Source organism: Cavia porcellus, unplaced genomic scaffold (assembly GCF_034190915.1).
Source record: "Cavia porcellus strain 051 isolate PalLab524CR breed Dunkin Hartley unplaced genomic scaffold, mCavPor4.1 scaffold_8, whole genome shotgun sequence".
NCBI classification, from domain to species: Eukaryota; Metazoa; Chordata; class Mammalia; order Rodentia; family Caviidae; genus Cavia; species Cavia porcellus.
The window spans coordinates 37,824,960-37,845,027 of NW_026947491.1; positions in this window are offsets into that span (position 1 = coordinate 37,824,960).

Genomic DNA, 20,068 nt, shown 5'->3' on the forward strand with positions numbered 1-20,068 from the left:
CCAATGCAGCTCCGCGCCGACCGGGCAGACGGCACGCGGTCCCCCGCACTCCTGCCCGCGGGCGGCGATCCCAGGCGGGGCCCCCGCGCGCCGGAGACGCCCGTCCGGCGCAGCCCAGACCCCGGAACGAGCCCCGAGCGCCCTTCCGCTGCCACCCCTCCCCCACCGCCCGCCCGCGCGCCCGCCCGCCCGCGCGAAGCAACCAACGCCCCCGCGCGCTGACCTCGGCGGTCGCGGTTCCGGTCTCCGAAAGTCTCAAGCAAACGACTCGGGGAGGTTTGTCTCAGTCGAACAACAACAAATTATGAAAAATAAAAATATTTTTTAAAAATCCCACAACGGGCAGGAAAAAACAGTTTTAACTAAAAAACGGTAAAACTGCGGCCCCAAGCCTCCGGCGTCCGCCGTGTGTAGGGGAAGGCGCGAGCGTGCGGGAACGCGTGGCGGGCTGCCGGCGGTGGTGCGGGACCTAAGCTCCGGGGCGGCGGCGTGGCGCGGTTCTGGAGCGGCCCGGCGACCCGCGGGGTTATAGCGGCTCCTAGACCGCCGCGTCAGTGGGCGGGGCGCGGCGCGGCGCCGTGGTCTCGGCTTTGTGTATCAACACCACCTGGGGCCCGCCCCGCGCGAGGCCCCGCCCCCGCGCTCCGCTGGGGTCCGCGCGGCCGCGCGCTGCCCACGTTCCCGCGTCCCCGCGTCCCGGGCGTCCGCAGAGTGTCCGCGCGCGCTTCTTGTTGCGCGTGCTCCAAGGCGATCGCGACCACCCTCGCGCCTGCTTTGGAGCGGCTGGCCCTTCCTAGTTCCCTTTGGTCCGAGTTGCCCACTGCCTTTGCTTCGGGAGCCACGCATCCAGGATTTGGGGCTGGGGGACACGTTCGGCACGCCAAGCCCCTTCCTGCGTTAATTATTTGAGGTTAACTTAGGGGTTTTTCTCTCGCAAACTTGCGTTAAGGCAGCAACGTTAACGCGATGGTCACCTTCCCTTTCTTGTTCTCTCTTTTCCACCTAAATCTGCTTTGACGCTTCAAGACTAGTCAGTTGGGGTCCGTTGTGGCGGCTCCGGCTCGGGATATCATTTTGGGTGCGGATATGGAAAACCCTACAAATGGGGAAAACTGCATTTCGACAAGCAAGGAAGACCCCTGCAAAGGATGCCATGGTTTTTCTGGGGCCGCTCAAGAGTCCCCGTCTTCCCTTCCCCGGCGCGATTTCCTCGTAGCTAATCCACCCCCACGCTGACAGCTCTTTCCTCCTAGCCTCTCATTCCTGGAATTTACAAGGCGCTACCTTCGTTGGAGCAGGGCTGCGACATACCGTCTCCAGAGCCTGGGCCTTTCAGCAGTTGGGTTGGGGTCTTTATGAGTTGGGCATCCAGAGGCCCCTTCCCTGAGAAGTCAGTCCAGCCGGAAAGGCGTGAGCCCTTCCCTTGCTGACAACAAAGACTCCTGAGGAGAAACGTTAGCTGAACGAAGGAATAAACAAACGCATTTGACCTACTGCTCTTTTCCTTTTAGGGACGTGGGAGACTTCGGGCCGGGCACAGAGGAAAGGGTTGGGTGTGATCACAATTTTTGCTTTCAATGTTTTCCTGAGGAAATCTGTACAGTTGGCTATTTCCGTGAGACTCCAGGTGCCTTGGCCTGCCCCGTCGTTCCTGGTTGGTTAGGGAGAAGATTTCCCTTTTACTTTCCCGTGGTCCCCACCCCAAACCTTCTGCTCTGGTCAGGCCAGGAGCACAAAACAGTCGTCTTTCTTGCATTAGCGCCCAACTTCTCTTCTTCCCGTCAAATGCCACCAAGGCTTAGTCATGAGTCTCAGGAAAGCCTTGCCCTGCTTGTTTTAATCCCTCCTTTCTCAAAGCGTTTCTTTTTAGGTACTGTTTTCTACACGGTGTGGTGCCGGATTGTTTCAAACCTGTACTGTCTTGTACAGTATTCAGAATTTGTTTGCACTGTTTGTAGTCTGTGAACTCTCCAGGGATCTGGAGTTTGACACATAATCTGAGTTGAAAAATCTCGATTATCTTCCTTCCGCATACATTCCCTAGTAATATCAATCTACTCTTTTGTCAGAAAAGCAGTGTTGGTGGTAGGGTACAGAGGGGCCCTGGGAAATTCCTATCAGGTTTCAATCGATGAATATCAAAGGTCTTCAGCCATCTTTTCATTCAGGTGAATCTGAGGTCATTTGCTTAATCGCAGGCATTAGGGAAGTTTTTAGAGTTGTTGATTATGGCTGGCAACTAAGCCTCTTGTCCTTTGGCCTTTTTTTGGTAGTTCATGTAACATCGCATATTTAAGAGAAGTATATATGTGTAAAATTGAGGGCATGTTTCATGTGTTGTGTATGAGTGTGTGCATGTGTGTTCAGGGCTTGTAATCTTGATCTGATTGCCGTAGGGTTACAATCTGAATAATAAATGACACTTTAAGGTGATTTTTTTCTATGACTAATTACATTCGTCTTCTTAAGAGCCAATTTAATAAAAGTGCCTTCCAGCTAAGACTTAGTGTGCTTTGAGTTTTTGCTGTAATGCTTTGATTGGAGTGCACTGGACACAATGCCTTCCCTCACTATATCACCAAAAACCTGATGTCAGAGTACCATGAGTTTGATTTCTAAGCCAATGCTCTAGAAGAGCAGTGTTTTTCAAACTGTAGAACAGGACTACACAGTGAAAAGTAAAGGATTCAGTAGATCACTGAGCTTATTTTCTTTTTTAATGCAACTAGAACAGAATAGGAAAAAAGTGAACTGTATATAGTAATACTAAGTATTTCATAAAGTTTGAGAGCTGGGTATGGTAGTGGAGGTCTATAATTCCAGTACTTTGGGAGGCTGAGGCAGGAGAATTACAAATTCCAGTATAGCCTGGACAATTCAGTGATTTTAGCAAGACCTTGCCTCAAAATTTAAAATTTGAAAAAAAAGACTGGGGATTTAGCTCACTGCAAAGGTCCTAGGTTCAATACAAAGTACTGAAAAACAAACAAATACTTTGTAGTTTGATTAAGTACTCTGGGTTGTGGCATAAAATGTATTGCTTATTATGAGTGGCAGACCAAAGAATTTTGAAAGCTACTCAAAGCAAACTTTAGTGACTAGCCTAACACAGAAAAGCAGTCACAAACATCAGTTCTTCATTTTGGATTTTCAAGAATGTATCATTAAGTTAGGTTGTTAGAAGGTTTGAGTAAGAGCAGACAGTTATCTGCTATACAATTATCTGATCATTGTTATCTGATAAAGTGAGTGCTTCTGTTTCTTGGGGGGGTGTAATTAGTTAAGCTTTCCAACTTGCTAAACAGCTGCTCTTGAGGACAACCATCAAAATTCTATGTATCCAACCTTTGGATTTTCCCTGAAGTGAATTTAAACATTAAATTTGACACTCTCTGCCCTCCTCCATCTGCAGTGAAATGGTCTCATTCTCAGGGTGGCTTCCATAGCTTTCTTTAATTTACCCAGCCTATACTTTCCACAGCATCTTTTGTTACTCTTGTGCAAGGCACCTTCAAAGACAGCCCCCAGTGAATCCCACCTCCTGGAACTCATGCCATTCATAATCCCCTTGGCTTAGGCCTAGTGACCTACTTGTACATTTGGCAGGAGTGATACGTGATACCTTGTCACTTCTGATACAAGGTTAAAGATGGTGACTCTCACCTGCTTTCTCTTGTTCTCTCCTGTGTTTGCTTTGAGGGAAACCAGCTGGCATTATGGTAACTGTCCTATGGAGAGGCCACATAGCCAGGAGCTCCCATCCCTGGTGACAGTCAAGCTCTGAGAACTGCCAACAGTCACCTGAGCAAGCTTGGAAGTTGATCCTTCCTGAGATGACTGCAGTCCCTCTTGATACCTTAGCCAAAGGAGCCCAGTAACCCAGCCTGGATTCCTGAGCCAAAGAATTAAATGAGAATAAGTGTTCATTGTTTTAAGGCAGTGGTGGTGAACCTACAGCATGCTGCTGTTTGTTATCATTGAAACCTCTAAAGGCTTGCCATCACTGTTTTAAGGCCTTAGGTTTTGACATAGTTTGTTACTCATCACTAGATAACTAATACATTCTCCTTTGTGTATCATGTTTTTGTCAAAATGTATTGCTAGGTGTTCTCAGTACAAAGCATTTTCTATTTGGGTCAACCCCATGGCTTGGATATTCTTCATGCTTCTATTTCCCTACCCTTTCTATATATACAAACTGCATCTTTCCTTTGAGAGCCAGTAGAAGTACCACATCTTTCATCATTTTATTTGATGTTTTAATTTAAACTGATTTCATTCTACTTTCAACTTATTACTTTATGAATATCTTTTTATGACACTCCTTTTCATGTTGTTTATATACTAGATTTTTTTTGTGAATGTCATTCTGGGCTATACTCTGGCTTTCTGGCATGTACTCAACTGTTCTTATCATCGGAAGAGCTCAGGACTTCCTTGTCGCTGAGGATGGCTGTGGTGCTTTTCCAGGACAGCCCTGTCCTCTATTATGGGCGTTACTTCTACGCTCCAGTGTAGAACTCTCAACCTACCAGCACAGCTCCTTTACCCTGCTGGAATAGACTTTCTAGCTTCCACTGCTGACCTTTGGGCCTTCCCAGCGCAGACCGTAAAACAGACTGATGTGAATCCTTCTCGTGGGCTCTAGACCTCCAGCCGGACTCGTGGGAAGCATTGTCATGGGCTCTAAGTTTTCATCTGGATTTACACATTGGGACATTGCTGTGGGATTCAGCCCTTGGCTGAACATTCTGGGTCCTTAGTGTTGTGGATAGATTTCCTCACTTTCTTGTGTGACCATCATAAAATAATATTATAAATTCAGTGTCCTGATTCTAATTGTTCTCCTCACAAGCCCTGACTACAACATAGCTTTACCTGGATCTGTCCTTGCCTACTTCCTCAGCCTTATCTCCTACCACTCTTGCCTCTTTTCAATATGTACAAGCCACACTGATTTTCTTTTTCTCCATAAAACATAGTTATTTCCTTCCCAGGTCCATTTAGAGTCTCCCTGCTATGTCTTTGTGTGGCAGTCCTGTCATTTAGATCATAGCCTTAAAAAAATGGTCCACTTAGCCATCCCAGTGAAAGTTGACATTTGCACTGAAATTCCATTTCCCCACTGTGTTACTCTATTTTTATTGATTTCTACATGAAATGAAGACATTTTTGATTTTTCTCTTTTTGCATCTTCCTTCTGAAACTGCTTTCTGCAATGTTAATTCCAGGTTAAAAAAAAAAAGAAAAAACCTCTTGTTTTGCTCATCGTTGAATTGTCAGTGCCTGGATCAGTGCCTGGTACAAAAAGGGGCAATGAGAAAGTGTTTGTTGTCTTAGTGCATTTAACTTTTTCTTATAGTGCCTCACACGTAAACTCCAAACAAATGTTCGTTGCAATGTCTGGATGGTGGAAAAGGAGAGTTTTTTGCACTCCAATCTAGTCTTCTGTGAGCCACAAGCATCAGAATGAATTCTATGATTTGCTTTGCTTCCATTAGTGAAATGACGCTTTGCTGGGTATAGTATATGGCCTGATTCCCTTGTCCCAAGACAGTCTTCTTCAAAATTCAAGGTTTAGTTTGAGGGGTGAAGGATATAGTTCAGCAGCACAAGCACCTGCCTGGCAAATGTGAGGTTGTGAGTTTGATCTCCCATACCAAAAAAAAAAAAAAAAATCAAGTTTGAACAATGGCATTATAGTGAGACAATAAATTTTTTCTTAATTTTTAGTTGTCAAATAAAAGTATATTATTTTTCACATACAAACTCATGTTTGGGAGATATGTACACACTGTCAAATGGCTCACTTGAGCTAATTAACATGCATATATTTATGCAGTACTGAACATATTTTGGGGTAAGATCAGTGGAAGTCTACTTTGTTAGAATTTTCTCTTTTTTTTTTTTTGGTGCCAAGGGATCGAACTCGTGATCTCACGCTTGCCAGGCAGGTGCTTAAGCCACTGAGCTAAATCCCTAGCCCCCTCTGTTAGAATTTTCAAAATACATTATGTTGTTATTAACTATAGTTACGATGATGAATAATAGATTTCTTGAACGTAATGTTCTCCGTATTTGTTCATGTTATTCTATTCTATATTTTCTTTTGCTCTACTGTGCTGGGACTTGAACCCAGGGCTTCACACATGCTTGGCAAGTGCTCAACTCTTAGGTGCACTGTCAGCCTCCATTTTTCTACTAATCTTGCCCGTGTTCGACTTGAGTTTCCTTTTTCTTTCTCTCTCTCTTAACTCAGTAAGGGGAATCAAACGCAGGAATTCTCCAGCCTTTTTAAAAAAACTCAGAATCTTATTGAGTTCCCCACGCTGGGCTTTAACTCTGTTTTTCTTATCATTTTTGTATTTTATTCTTGGAATCATGTTTAGAAGGTGTTCAATAAATAAGAGTTATATTTAATCTTTGTAAGGCAGCTCACAAACCTAAAGTGACATTATTGACTCTATGAGCATATGTTCACTTTGACTTTTTTTTTTTTTTTCATGTTGAGGAATATTCTTAAGTATCACTTGCTGTATACTAAATTATTCAAAATTTATTGGGTGAAAGCAAAATTTATTGGGTGAAAGTAATTTACTATTTCTCAAAGTTCCTATGAATCAGGAATTCAAGATCAGCTCATTTGGAAGTTCTGGCCTGTGGCCTTTTTTTTTTTTTTTTTAAAAGTACTGGGGATTGAACCTGAGCTACATCTCCTCTACCTTTTCTTTCTTTTTTTAAAAAAATATTTACTTTGACTCAGGGTCTTCCTAGGCTGTTCAAATTTGTAGCTCTCCTGCTCAGCCTCTCACGGTACTAGGATTGCAGGCATGTGCCACCACTGCTGCTTTAGCTTGGCATCTGTTATGATGTTCCAGTCAGCTCTCTGTTGAGCTGGTGGCTTGACTGAGGCTGGAAAGTCTGCCTCCAGTGTTAGTTACACACAGGCAAATGTGTGCTGACTAGTTGGTTCCTAAAATGGTTCCTCCACAAGCCTGGCTGAGCATCCTCATGACATGGCAGCTGCCTTATATTCTAGAGCAAGTGACTCTTGAGACTTTTATCGGGAAAATGCTTTCTTGAAGCACTCTTGTCCTTGTCTCTTTTGCCACAGGCCAGGATCAGATAACACCATTGTGAAAAAGAAATACATTATGTTGTGAATTCATGTATTTGCCAGCACCAGTGTTTTGTGATTGCATTTTCATTTTTCAGAAAGCATAAAGTTATGGTGCCTACAGGTACTCAGCACAACCCTTTTTTAAAAAAATAGAAACATTTAAGCAGTTTTAAACCTATGTTAGTAAAAATATGAATACTTTCAAGACTGAGAACACTTCAGAAGCCAGTATCAGTACTTTCATCTCTAATTAGAAGAGAAGGAGGAATAACTTGACTACTGACCTTTCTGTGATACCTAGTTGGTCTTTGCACTTGACTACAGAGTGGCTCATAGTTACCAGGTGTCAGATATACAACTGAATGTAAAGGAAAACAATGGCACAAAGTAATGAAGAATTTATTGACCGAGGTCCTTTCACTGAATAAACTGACACCTACTAATTAGCAGTTAAGTGGGTCAGAAAGTGAAAAGAGAACTCAAAATCGACTACATGACTTCTCATATACATGCTCGTTACAGGTTATTCAGAATCCAGGATTAAACCAGAGAATATGCTTTACTAAGTGAAGATTTCTGTTTTACTGAGTGGCTTATTATGTTCCACGGCTTTGAAAAATTAAAAATTTCTGAACTTTCACAATTTTCCAAAATAGGATGACTTAGAATCATTTATTTTTACAACTTATCTTCTTGTCTAAAAAGAAATGACAGCGTCTGAATCCAGAAAGTCTACCCATTTTTAAGGCCACGATGGACCTACATTCCTGGCCTTCACTCAATTTCCGGATCTTTCTTTGCCCAGGGCGAAGATACTGAAGTAAAGATTTATTAAACTTAACATACCTGCAATTCCGGTTCTTCGAAAGATTTAATATATGGGCTTAGTTTTGAGATCTTTCCTTAAGTAAAACTCTCACTGTTTTTGCTGAAATCTTTGGCATTTTGCGTTTGATGAAGACATCTGCTTCTGGTTTCAAATAATCTCACTTGGGACACCTGGGGCCAACACTGCTTCTCAATCCCCTTGGGTCAGCAACACCCATGAGAGACAACTAACTCTCCAGTCAGTCGCTCTGTTAAGGGTGTTTTCTTGCAGCGAACCGCACACACAACACACTTGTTTTGAGCGAAACAATGTCATTATGTAGCCATTGTCACCTTTCGATGGATGAGGACGAAAACCTCCTCTAAACCGCTGTCTCAGGAATAAATTTCGTTCTTGGCTGGGAAAGTGAAAGAATGTTATGAGGCTGGGACAACAGCTCATTTTCCTGGTTGGGTTAGTGGGAAGTGGGGGTTGCGTGCTCCCGGTTCGAACGACCCACGACGGGCATCCCTTTGTCCCACACCCCACCCTGGAAGTGTGGAGCACCCGCGCAACACGATCTGTGGCGGGGTTGGCTAGAAAGCCGAAGGCTCGCCAGAGGCAAAAGCCGAGGCGCCAGGACGCCGCTCATGATGCCAGGCGTCCACAAGCAAGCTCGGGCCAGGGCCACCCCGGCTCGGGGGTCGCAAAGGAGGCTCGGACAAGGGGTGCGCCAGCCCGAGGCGGGGGCAGGGTGTGGCGGGCGGGGCGCGCGCGGCGCGGCTCCCGGAGGCGCAAGGCGCCTCCGCAGAGGCGGGTGGCGGGGTGCAGGGCGGCGGGCGGGGCTTCCCGCGCGCAGCCCCAGTAGGACTCCGGAAATTTTCCACTAGGGCTCTGAGCGCCAGCGCCGGCGAGGGGCAGCCCGCCCTGCCCACCGCGCGCCACGTGACGGTGACCTCCAGGCGCCGCCCCGAGCCCGCGCGACGGCGCGGGAGGGTGGGGGAGAGGGAGGCGCTGGGGACTGCGGCGGACTCCGGGGAGCCAGCCGCCCTGCCGGCCCTTCCCGCGCCTGCGGACGGGGCCCGCCGCGGGGAGGGACCGGGCCACCAGCCTCGCTCCCCTGGCTCCCCGCCGCCGCCGTGCCGGGAAGGCTCCAGGGCATCGGGGTTGTCAGGCTGGGTCCCCAGCCCCACGGGGACGGCCTTGGGCCTTCGGCAGGCGTGGGATTTGCCAACAGCTGGCTCCAGATGGTCCGGAGTGAAGACTTGGGACCCGGCACACCAAAGATTTCTTCTTTATTTTTCCGCGGTGTGGAGTAGACGTTACACAGATCCCCGCCCTGGTCTTCAGACTGCTTTCCTACTGCAACGTTTATCTGTCACGTCCTTTTACGATTCTTTCTAGTAATCATAATGGTTTACCTTTTAAGTCATTCCATCTGTCTTGGAAGCAAATCCAAAGCAAAAACATACCAGCCTGAATTATGGAGTTAGACTTTTGTTTACCAATTGTCTTCAGTGTTGTGGTTTTGCACTTTGGTTTCCTCATATCCTGACCTGGGTCAGGGCCCCTTGACTCCCCCCCTCCCCCCAGGACTCAGTGGAGGAAGCTGCTAAACCTGCTGGGTACACCTCTTTTTTCACGTTTAACTTCACCATAGTTGTGTGTATGTTTCCTCATAGTTTCCTGCAATTAGAACTAGTATAATTAATAATAGCTAACACTGAGATACACAGGATTTAAGATTCCTTATAAATACTTGCATCATTAAGTCATTCACTCTTTGAGGCAGAGACTATTCATATCCTACTAGTTCCCTTTTACAAAAGAGGAAGTGGAGGCTTAAAGAAGTTAGACAACTTGCCCAAGGCCATCCAGTCTGGACTTTAAACCTAAACTGTCAGATAACCCCTGATAGAGTTATTTCCAAAAGATGAAAAATATTAACAAAAGATGAGAAATATAAAATAAAAAGCGGCCTTTATTCTGAGAACACGGAGAGAGATGACCGGCACCCCACCGCTGGCGTCCGGCGATCTCTCCGGCGGACACGCGGCATGGGGGCCTGTAAATAGCCTCGGTTTGGGGTGGAACCTAAGGCGGGCATTAGGGATACACAGGTAGCCCATTGGTCCTAGGTTTGGCGCCACATGTAAATTCCCAGGGGCGGGAAGATGGCGTCACAGGTAACTTCCTAGGGGCAGGGCAAGATGGGGCTTCCTGCTTTCGGTTGTGGCTTTCCTGGCTACAGTGTCCTGTCTGGGCCAAACCTTTCATATCCCGTCTTATGGTTATTATTATGAAAAGGGGCGAAGATTTCTCTCTTTAACTACTTCCTGCTGGCAAAGGGCGCTGTACTGGAGCCTAGGGGAGTCGACGGGATGAAGGTTGATGCCCAGGTAGACGCTGGTACCAGGTGTTTTAGCCAGGACAACTTCACTGGTGAATGCACGTATGTCAGACTGGAAAAATAAAGAGACAGAAATGTTATGAGGAGACATGGCACTGTCATATTTAAGGACCCAGGTGAGGTAGAAGGAAAGGTGCCTTTGATTTAGACATATCATTCTATCAGGACCATGTTGAGGTAGAAACATTTCCATGGTGAGGCAGAATTCTGAAAATTAAACATGGGGTTAGGAGGAGTGGAGTTATGAGAGGTGATTACTCCCCCATCTGAAAGCATAAAAGTTAAGACGGTAGGTTGGTAAGGCTTATGAATAAATCTATCAAAACTGATCTAATACTGTCAAATTCTGAACACATTTACTTTTAAAGTTGTTATTTGCAGTAGAATGGACCAAGACAAATAAAATAAAACTTTGAAGAAAACCCTTGTCTTGAAACAGAGCAAGCTAGTGGTTCCCAGCAAAAAGGAATTTATAACCTTAGTTGTTAAACAGGAGATTGGTGAAGGCTTTGATTGACAACCAAAGCTGGTAAAATTATCAGGTGGCCAATAACCTTGATTAAATGGTTTGAGAATTGTAATAAAAAGCATCTTTTGAGCAGAACCAAATTGTAAAAAAGCATGGCTGAGCAGAGCCGCTGAGCTGCTGTTTCGCGGCGCTCTGGCAGAGCACGCCCAGTGGGTGGGGCAAGCGCTGAGATGTAGCGCGCAGGGGCGGGCTCAGACTGCCCCCGGAAACGTGTAAGGTGGCGGCGGCAACGAGGATGGCGCACAGGGGAGGGAGGGGCTGGGATGGCACATGGGGGAGGGGCTGGGAGGCGGCCCAACACAGTGCGCAAAGCTGGAACTGCTTGCAGGGCTCGAGGATTAGAAAGCCAATTTAGGAACACAGCTGGGTTTTGATTAGCCTCCTGGACCTGTTTTAAAAGTTTGTTATAGTTAGTATGCTTGTCCTGCTCTGGCACAGCTATAGGCCTAGAGTCATTACTAGCGGTGTTTACCTCATGTCTGTGATCAGCTTTTTCTCGAACTGCTTGCCAGAGCTGATTCCATTCTTGTGAGATGAGAGAGGTATCTAGAATCACATAAACATCCTTAAAACGTAAATCATAACAATTAGTAATGAATTTAAATTGCCTGATATAATTCTGTGGGTCAACAGAAAAGCTACTTAATTTATGGACAGTCTGGGATAGATCAGAAAGGGAAAAAGGCACATGGATGTTAACAAGTTCCTTGGGGCCAGCTTGCTCCCGAAGTGGAAGCAGAGCCTGAGGAGATTCCGGAGCAGAGGGCCACTGAGCAGCCTTCCTTCTGGTAGGCGCATGTGAGCAATCATCTGTAGAGCGGCTACAGAGCTGCTGCCGGTCACCCTGGGAAACAGGAGCAGATGGCGTCTCACTGTGTGCCTTGCAGCTAGAGGACTGCTGTCGGCAGCACAATGAAGCGTCATGTGCACTGCAACAGGGCGGCTGTTGTAGTTCACAAGAGGAGCCACAAGGAGACTCCCGTTGACAGTGAGGGTCCTGGAAACATGGCGGCGCCCTGTCACATGACCCAAAACATGGCGGTGCCTGGGAACATGGCGGCGCCCTGTCACATGGCCTGAAACATGGCGGCGCCCTGTCGCCATGTGGCCCTCCGGAACATGGCGGCGCCATGCCACGTGGCAGAGGGTTGCAACATGGCGACTGTTCCCCCTGCGCAAGCTGGAACAATCACAAGACCTGCTGGAAGGACATAGCGACCAAGACCTAGTATGGTGGGCGGGCGGTGAGAATGCTGTAGGGGATACAGAATTCTCAGGAGAAGTCGGAGACTGAGAGGAAGCACTAACAGAGGGATCAGAGCCGCTGGGAGAGTTATGGGTCCCAGGAGAAGGTGGGGGAGAGGATGGAACATCGGGAGATAACTGTGACACAGAGGGATTAGAGCTGCTGGGAGAATTATGGGTCCTGGAAGGCGGAGAGGGAGACGATCGTACAGTGGGAGGTATCTGCAATGGAGAGGGATTAGAGCTGCTGAGAGAATCAGGCACAGGGGGAGGAGAAAGCGGTCCGGCGGGAGGTAACGGCAGGGAACGAGTTTGGTGGTAGGCAGGCGGCAGCTGGGAAAACAATGGAGGGCAGGAAGGAAAAGTTTGCGGCGCGGTAGAGTTAGCTAAAAGTATCTCAGCGGGAGCACAAGACTTAATGAGAGATGGGCGTGTTCTCAGAATAAGAAAGGCTTGGACATAAGGGAGTTCTAATAACTTGTTGCCAGCTTGACAAAAATCATACAAGTTCCTGAGAATGCAGGGGTCAAATGTTCCTTGCTGAGGCCAAGGCTTGCCGATAAGCGGGTAGGTTGGCCAGACCTCCTGGCAGTAAAAAGTTAGTTGTTTAGTTTTTATGGTACCTTTAATTTTTAGAGTACGTAAATTGGAAATTAGGCATCGTAAAGGCGTCTTTTGGGAGTTAGAAAATACGTTCCCCATGACTGATTCAGGCAAGAAAAAAAAACCGGAGGTCCAGAAAAAAGTCGTCACTTATTTGTGGTACCACGCGGCGGCTACGGTTCCAAACCGTAAACTCCAGTCGTCACTGAGAGATTTACGAATGGAGTCTACGTGGGGTCAGTAACAGTTTTGCCCGTGAAAGCGCAAGGCTTTAAGGGAAGTGAGGCATTCTTTCAGTGTGGGCGGTCCCAAAAATCTCTGCTTTGGGCTATCCGAACCCAAAGAACGTGAGAGATTTTGTGGGCGCAGGTTTGCCCAGAAAGAACCCTGCCCTGGGCGGTCCTAAGGACGTGAAAATGCACAGACCCACGCAGACGGGGAGAACATTCCACTGGGGCTGCCCAGTGCGAAAAGTTCCCGATGCGGAGTGCAGGCGGCTGGCGACAGGAACGTCTTGGGAGAGGAAAAAGCTCGGGATTAATCCAGGATGTTATCTGATTATCGGCTAGAAGACTCAACTGAGCGTGTGTGGCCCAAGAGTCAGTTGCCTGCCGATCGAGTCACGGCACCAAATGATAGAGTTATTTCCAAAAGATGAAAAATATTAACAAAAGATGAGAAATATAAAATAAAAAGCGGCCTTTATTCTGAGAACACGGAGAGAGATGACCGGCACCCCACCGCTGGCGTCCGGCGATCTCTCCGGCGGACACGCGGCATGGGGGCCTGTAAATAGCCTCGGTTTGGGGTGGAACCTAAGGCGGGCATTAGGGATACACAGGTAGCCCATTGGTCCTAGGTTTGGCGCCACATGTAAATTCCCAGGGGCGGGAAGATGGCGTCACAGGTAACTTCCTAGGGGCAGGGCAAGATGGGGCTTCCTGCTTTCGGTTGTGGCTTTCCTGGCTACAGTGTCCTGTCTGGGCCAAACCTTTCAACCCCCAACTAAGGTCACTATACTACAGAAATTTCCTATTAATAACTTTAATTGTATTGAAGTAAAGTTATTCCCATTTTGGTGATATTTTTTCTCTTATTTAGTCTTCCTAAAGTTTATTTTGGAGAGAGATTTAAATTTAGTTCAGATAGGAAATCATACAATTTAAAAAATAACTCTTAGGAAGAAATACATTTTTACATTTTTCTTAATGGAAGATTAGTGAAATATTTGATCTAGGAATTTTTTTCTCAGAAATTTTGATCTTCATGTAGCCTCAGCCTCTTAACACATGGTGAACCCTCTAGGAAAATGACAGGCTTTTTGATCAACAGTGTTCAATAAGAACTACATATTGATTCAAACGTACTCAAGAAGTGAACACACTTGAAAAGGTCAATGATATAATGCCAAAAAGCAAATTTCCATAAGACACATAGCTATTGCATAGATTCACTAGGAAGACAATAGTGTTTTTTTGCTTTTTTTTCCTTTCTGGAACTTCCTTTCTGCACTTGTCTAGGTTAGAAGCCCCTTCTATGTGCTGGTACCCAGCATCTATCCCTGGGGTGGCCCTTACCCTGATTTTCTCGTTGCCTGGTTGTCTTTCTCAGGAGAGTCAGTTCCCTGAAGGACAGACAGGCTTGCTGACCTGTGTATCCGTGGTGCTCATCATGATGGCATGTGCCAGAGTGATGGGAGTCAGGACTGGAAGAGTCCTAATAGCCCTGGTTAGTGACGATAGTTATTAACAGTATAATGGTTTGTGTCTAGATGTCCCCCCAAAGTCTCATGCAGTCATAGAGGTGCTTTTCTGTGGTGGATTTCTGGAGTTTGTGTTTGATTCATGGTCCAATGCTGGGATTATGGGGGCGACTATACATAGGTATCCTATGTATAGTCCAAGGGACAGAAAGAGTCTTCTGTTGCACTCCTCCCTTTTTTCTGTTGTTTCTTTTGTTTTTTTTGGTGGGGGGTTCTGGGGATCGAATTCACAACTGCATACTTGCAAGGCAGGCACTTACGCCACTGAGCTAAATCCCCAGCCCTCTTTTGCTGTTTTCTTCTGCTGTAAACTGTTGCCCTCTGCCATAAGTCACCCTACGTTGGACCCAGCAGATTATGTACTGAAACCTCTATGAACTGTGAGCTAAATAAACCTTTCCTCCTTTAACTTTGAGTGTTGGGAGTTTTGTACCACCTATGAGAGAAAAGTAACCAAGAGAAACAGAATGCTTGTTAAAAGGATGAGTTTACACAGTTGCTCAGCCTTGTCTTGTTGGGATGTGCTAAACTGGCATTTAATAGAAACCAATGCACTGATGAATGTAGTCCTTGTGTAGTCTTGGTCCATAGGGAACAGTTTTCCTGTTCTCCAACCCGGTTCTGTCTCACATTTCCTTGTATTCCATCCATCTGTCAATCCATCCATCCATGCACTCACTTCCTGCCTTCCTTCTTCCGTTACCAATAGATACAGACTTCCTGAGGCCAGGGATCATATATACTTGAGTCTGTGTATATCCCACTGTCCTATATGTTATTTGCACACGATAGTTTTTGATGTTTATTAAGAACAGAGACAACCTGTGAAAAACATTAAGTCTAGTAGCTAACTATATTTCAACTCCCTGTAAATGGTCAGAGGTTTAGCTGTAGCCTTAATTAATTCTGGGCTTACCAATAGGGATTGTTATTTATACTCCCCCAATACTAGTGAATGAACTGAAGGCCTTTGCACTGAATTGTATCCCAAGGCTTTGCAATTTTTCTTTTTTAAATTTTGAGATGGGTCTTGCTAAGTTGCTATATTTCCCAAGCTGGGCTCAAACTTGGTGATCCTTCCTCAACCTCATAGAGTAATGGAACTACCACACACAACAAATAAGGGTCTTTAGAATTGCACAATAATAGGAGCTTTTGGGGGTGGTTGCTTTTTTTTTTTTTTTTTTTGAAACAGGATCTTGCTGTACAGTTCAGGTCAGTCTCGAGCTTAGTTTGTATCACTTTGTGACCCAGGCTAGACTTGAACTTGCAACCATTCTCCTGCCTCAGCTTCCCAAATGCTGGGACATAAGAGCTTTTTTTTTTTAATGTGGAAGTAGAATTTACAATTATTCTGTCCAATACATATGTGGTATCTATACCTGTCTATCAGTGAATTAAAAGAAAATTTAAAATGAAGTTTTTCAGTGTCATTACCTATACTTTGTGGTGACTAATGGCTATTGATACTGATATTATTGCAGAAGGTTTTATTGGACAGACCTGGTAAATTACAAAAAAGTAGAGTTTTTGTGTATGTGCATGTGTGTGTGTGGGGAGGGGGGTACAGTGTATTGAGCCCAAGGCATGGTACCACTGAGCTCCATTCCTACCCTTTTTAAATTTTTTTTTTTTTAAATTTGAGATAGGATCTCACTAGTTGTCCATACATGCCTTGAACTTGAGATCCATCTGCTTCAGGCTGTGGAGTGACTGAGATTATATATGCTTGTCAGCACACTCAATTGAGAGTATAGTTTTATTGATTTAAATATGTCACTATTACTACAGTGCATTTCAGATTGCTTAAGTAACAGCTTTAAGAACATATTTGTATTTCAGGTGTTTGTTATTTCACATGGGATAAAATCTCTCTTAACAGTTTTTAATTTAATGCGCATTTAAACATATTCAGGAACACCAGTTGTTCAAAAGGATTTCTCTTTGTATTCCTTTAAGGTGAACATTCATCTCATTGGTCCTTTGTGAATTTTAATCCTTTTTCTGTTTAAAACGCTGCAATCAACTTAAGTCACTGCACAAGTTTGACATTCATGAGATTTGGCTGTGCTTTTTAAGCTTGCGTGATTGAGAAACTAAAATATTCAGTAATGTTGGTAAAGGACAAATGCCAGATAGTTTTGGACTGGCCAAATATATATTTAATGACATCATGCATACAACACAGACAGTTCTCAATTTACAAAAACACTATTCAGAAGCAGCCCAAATATAAAACATACTGGGTGTACTTTCATTAAAATCCTTCATAGTACAGCATCTTCAAGGTGGCCCTTGCATAAACAAGCAAATTAGTAAATAAAATAATGAGTAAAAATAAGCCTTGGGGGCTGGGGATGTAGCTCAGTGGCACAAGCACCTACCTGGCAAGCACAAGGTCATGAGTTCAATCCCCGGTACCAAAAAAAGCCTTGGAATTCTTACAGAACGTATAGCTTGAGTTGCAGCAGTAATAAAGAGGCTGTCAGTAGCCCTGAGAAAGTTTGCTGAGGTCCTTTCCACAGAACACAGAGTAGATTTGCTTAAGCGGTAACCCCCTGACAAAAATAGGCCCGTGGCACCTCCTATCCCCACGCTACTCCCCACCCCCTTCCTCCAGGGTTTCATATGCACGCCAGTTTCAGTTCTGTCTGTTCGGTTTGTGACTCTAGGTAGGCTTACAAGCTTCTTTGAGTCCCAGTTGCCTAAATGGCAAGGTGGTGAGTGAAGAATCAAAGAAAAAGTTATGTGAAAATACGGGAGAAAAGTCATACAGACACAAAAGGTTAGATTATAAAAAATCCTAAGCTTCAAGATGCTCCTGCCCCTTGCAAGGACAAATGACCTTTAGTCATGTGTACATGATGGGACTCTAGTCCAGTACATTTCTAAAGCATGTGGATGGCTTGAGGGTTCCTTGGCAGTGTGACGTAGAAGAAATAAAGATAGGTAGAAAGAACGCAAAGAAATTATCGACCTAAGGCATAGTTACCCAAGGTTGTCCATATCTATATGCCATATCTTTACTCCTTAGGCTTTTTTTCTTCCAGGCCTATGATACCCTATCCTCTTAACGATACTGTAAGTCCAAAAATCAGCCTAAAGTAAAAGGCAGCAACTTAACCTTAAAATGAGGAAACAGATTCAAAAAGTTCAAAGATATTATGTGTGTGTGTGTATGCAGTAATGGGGGTTGAACCAAGGATCTTTGAGCTGAGCTACTTCCCCAGTCCCCCTTAATTTTTTTTTTTTTAATTTTGAGACAAAGTCTTGCTAAGTTACCAAGTTTCACAAGCTGGGCTTGAATTTGTGATTCTCCTGCCTCAGTTTCCCAGTGTGCTAGGATACAGGAGCTAATTACCAAGCCAGACCAAAGAATGTTTTTATGCACAACAATTTGGATCACTCATCTGCAAAGATATCGCCAAGACCACGTAGACTACTGTGTGCTGCACCCTGGAGTCTGCACTCCTTGACACTTGGTACTTCTTTGATTCTGCTTAATAATTTTTCATGCACCTCCCCCGACCTGACTTGAAATGCTCTTCTGTGAGGAGAGCCCATGAACCTACTATTGGGGGAACACCTTCTTTTAGGGGACCTCCTTACACCTCGTCATCTAGTAATAAGGATTCAGGCTGCTTTGGGAGGTGGAAGAGTTATAGAAGGAAATGAAAGGCTGTGAAAGCAAACAGTTTAATTAGAAGGAGTACAGATAAATACCTCCTTGTCCTTTAAGGAAAGAATGTAATTGCTTGCATTTTCTCCCTTTTCTTCTTCCGTTTCATCGATTCCTCCTAAGGCTAACGTTTCTACTTTATGTTCTAATTCACCTGATGTAGACTATTTTTTTTTAAACTTCATGTTGCTTACTTTGATTTTCCAGTTGTCTTTTGCTGATGGAGCTTCTGTGAAGGGCACATTCAAAGTACAGCTGGCAGCTGCAGGGCAAGGGTAGGAAGTAGTGGTGTGGTGCTAGGGGAGCCAGGGCTGCAAAATCTTTAGTCCTTTAAGAAGCAGTGCCACTCACAGTGAAAGCTGGTGTAAGCAGAGGCAGCAGAAGAGAAACCAGATTAAACACACACACACATACACATATACCACAATCAGAGAGAGAGAGAGAGAGAGAGAGAGAGAGAGAGAGAGAATGACAGTGACAGTGACAGGAAGGACACCAAAAAGAATGGTGGGTAACACCAACAGTGGTTGTAAGCACAGTATGTGTATCAGTCATTGAAGCCTCTGACTGCCCTATGAAATAAATACCATGATGGTTACTTCCTCAGCTGAGGCACAGGGTGACTACTCAATATCATACAATTCCTAGAATGGTAAAAATGAGAGTTGAACTCAGGCAACTGGCTCTGGAGTATATCCCCTTAATCACAATATTAGTAGTTCTCGAATTTATTGTTCTCAGGGCTGGCCATGGTGACTCACACCTGCAATCCCAGTATTCTGGGAAGTTGAGGAAGGCCAATTTAAGGCCAGCCGGAGCTACATAGTGAGACCCTGTCTCAAAAAACAAACGAACAACAAAACAAACAAAAACCAAAATCTATTGGTGTCAGAATTCCATTGCACACTTGAAAATTATAGTATTGCTTCAATTCATGAGCTTTATTCTTTCTATGATTCTGGTCGCACAATTCATTCCACAATTCTGATTGCAACCAAATTGTGACCATAGTACTTATATGCTTGCCATCCACACGGTGAATATGGCACTACATAGTGAGTTCACAGCTTGTTCGTCCCCCAGCCCCCAAAATTAAGACTTAGTAATGAAAAAATAGTGAATTCATTTACTATTTACAAATAGTAGTAAACTCATATAATGCTAACATAAGTACCACTTTAAAATGAGCACCCTGCTGGAAGTGTAGCTTTCTGTCAGAAACTTTGCTAGCATACAAAAGCCCTGAGTTTGAATTGCAAAAAAAAAAAAAAAAAAAAAAAAAAAAAAAAAAAAAAAGTGTATTTTTCAAAACAGTTTGAGAGGCATTGAAGAATCAAAAATTAAGAATGGTATCATTTCATAATTTTGCAGACTTCTGCACTGAACTACAGCTCTGTTGCTGTACCAGTAGTTAAGAAGAGGAATGGAAATGAGAGATTCTAGGGGTGAAAGAGGGGACTGAGGTCCCTCCCACCCAACACTCCATGTTATAGTTGACACAGTATGTAAATCTGAGAACTTTCAAACTTCTCAAATTGGCATAATGTGTCAACTATAACATATGCACCCATGTTTATAGCAGCACAATTTGTAATAGCCAGATCTTGGAAACAACGTAAGTATCCATCAACTGAGGAATGGGTTTTTATACAATGGAGTACTACTCAGCTATTAAGGATGATCACATTGAGATATTTATAAATAAATGGATGCAGCTTGAGACCATATTCATAAGTGAAATAAATCAAACTCACATGTATAAATACCGAATAGTTTCCCTAGTGTAAAAATGGTAAGAATACATAAGAGTATGTGGTAATCATGAGTCCCCATTATATTGCTTTGAAGTTTTATAATGTTTTCATTCATTAATTGGAATGGTTTTATTCTGGGTTGTTTGATTTTATTGTCT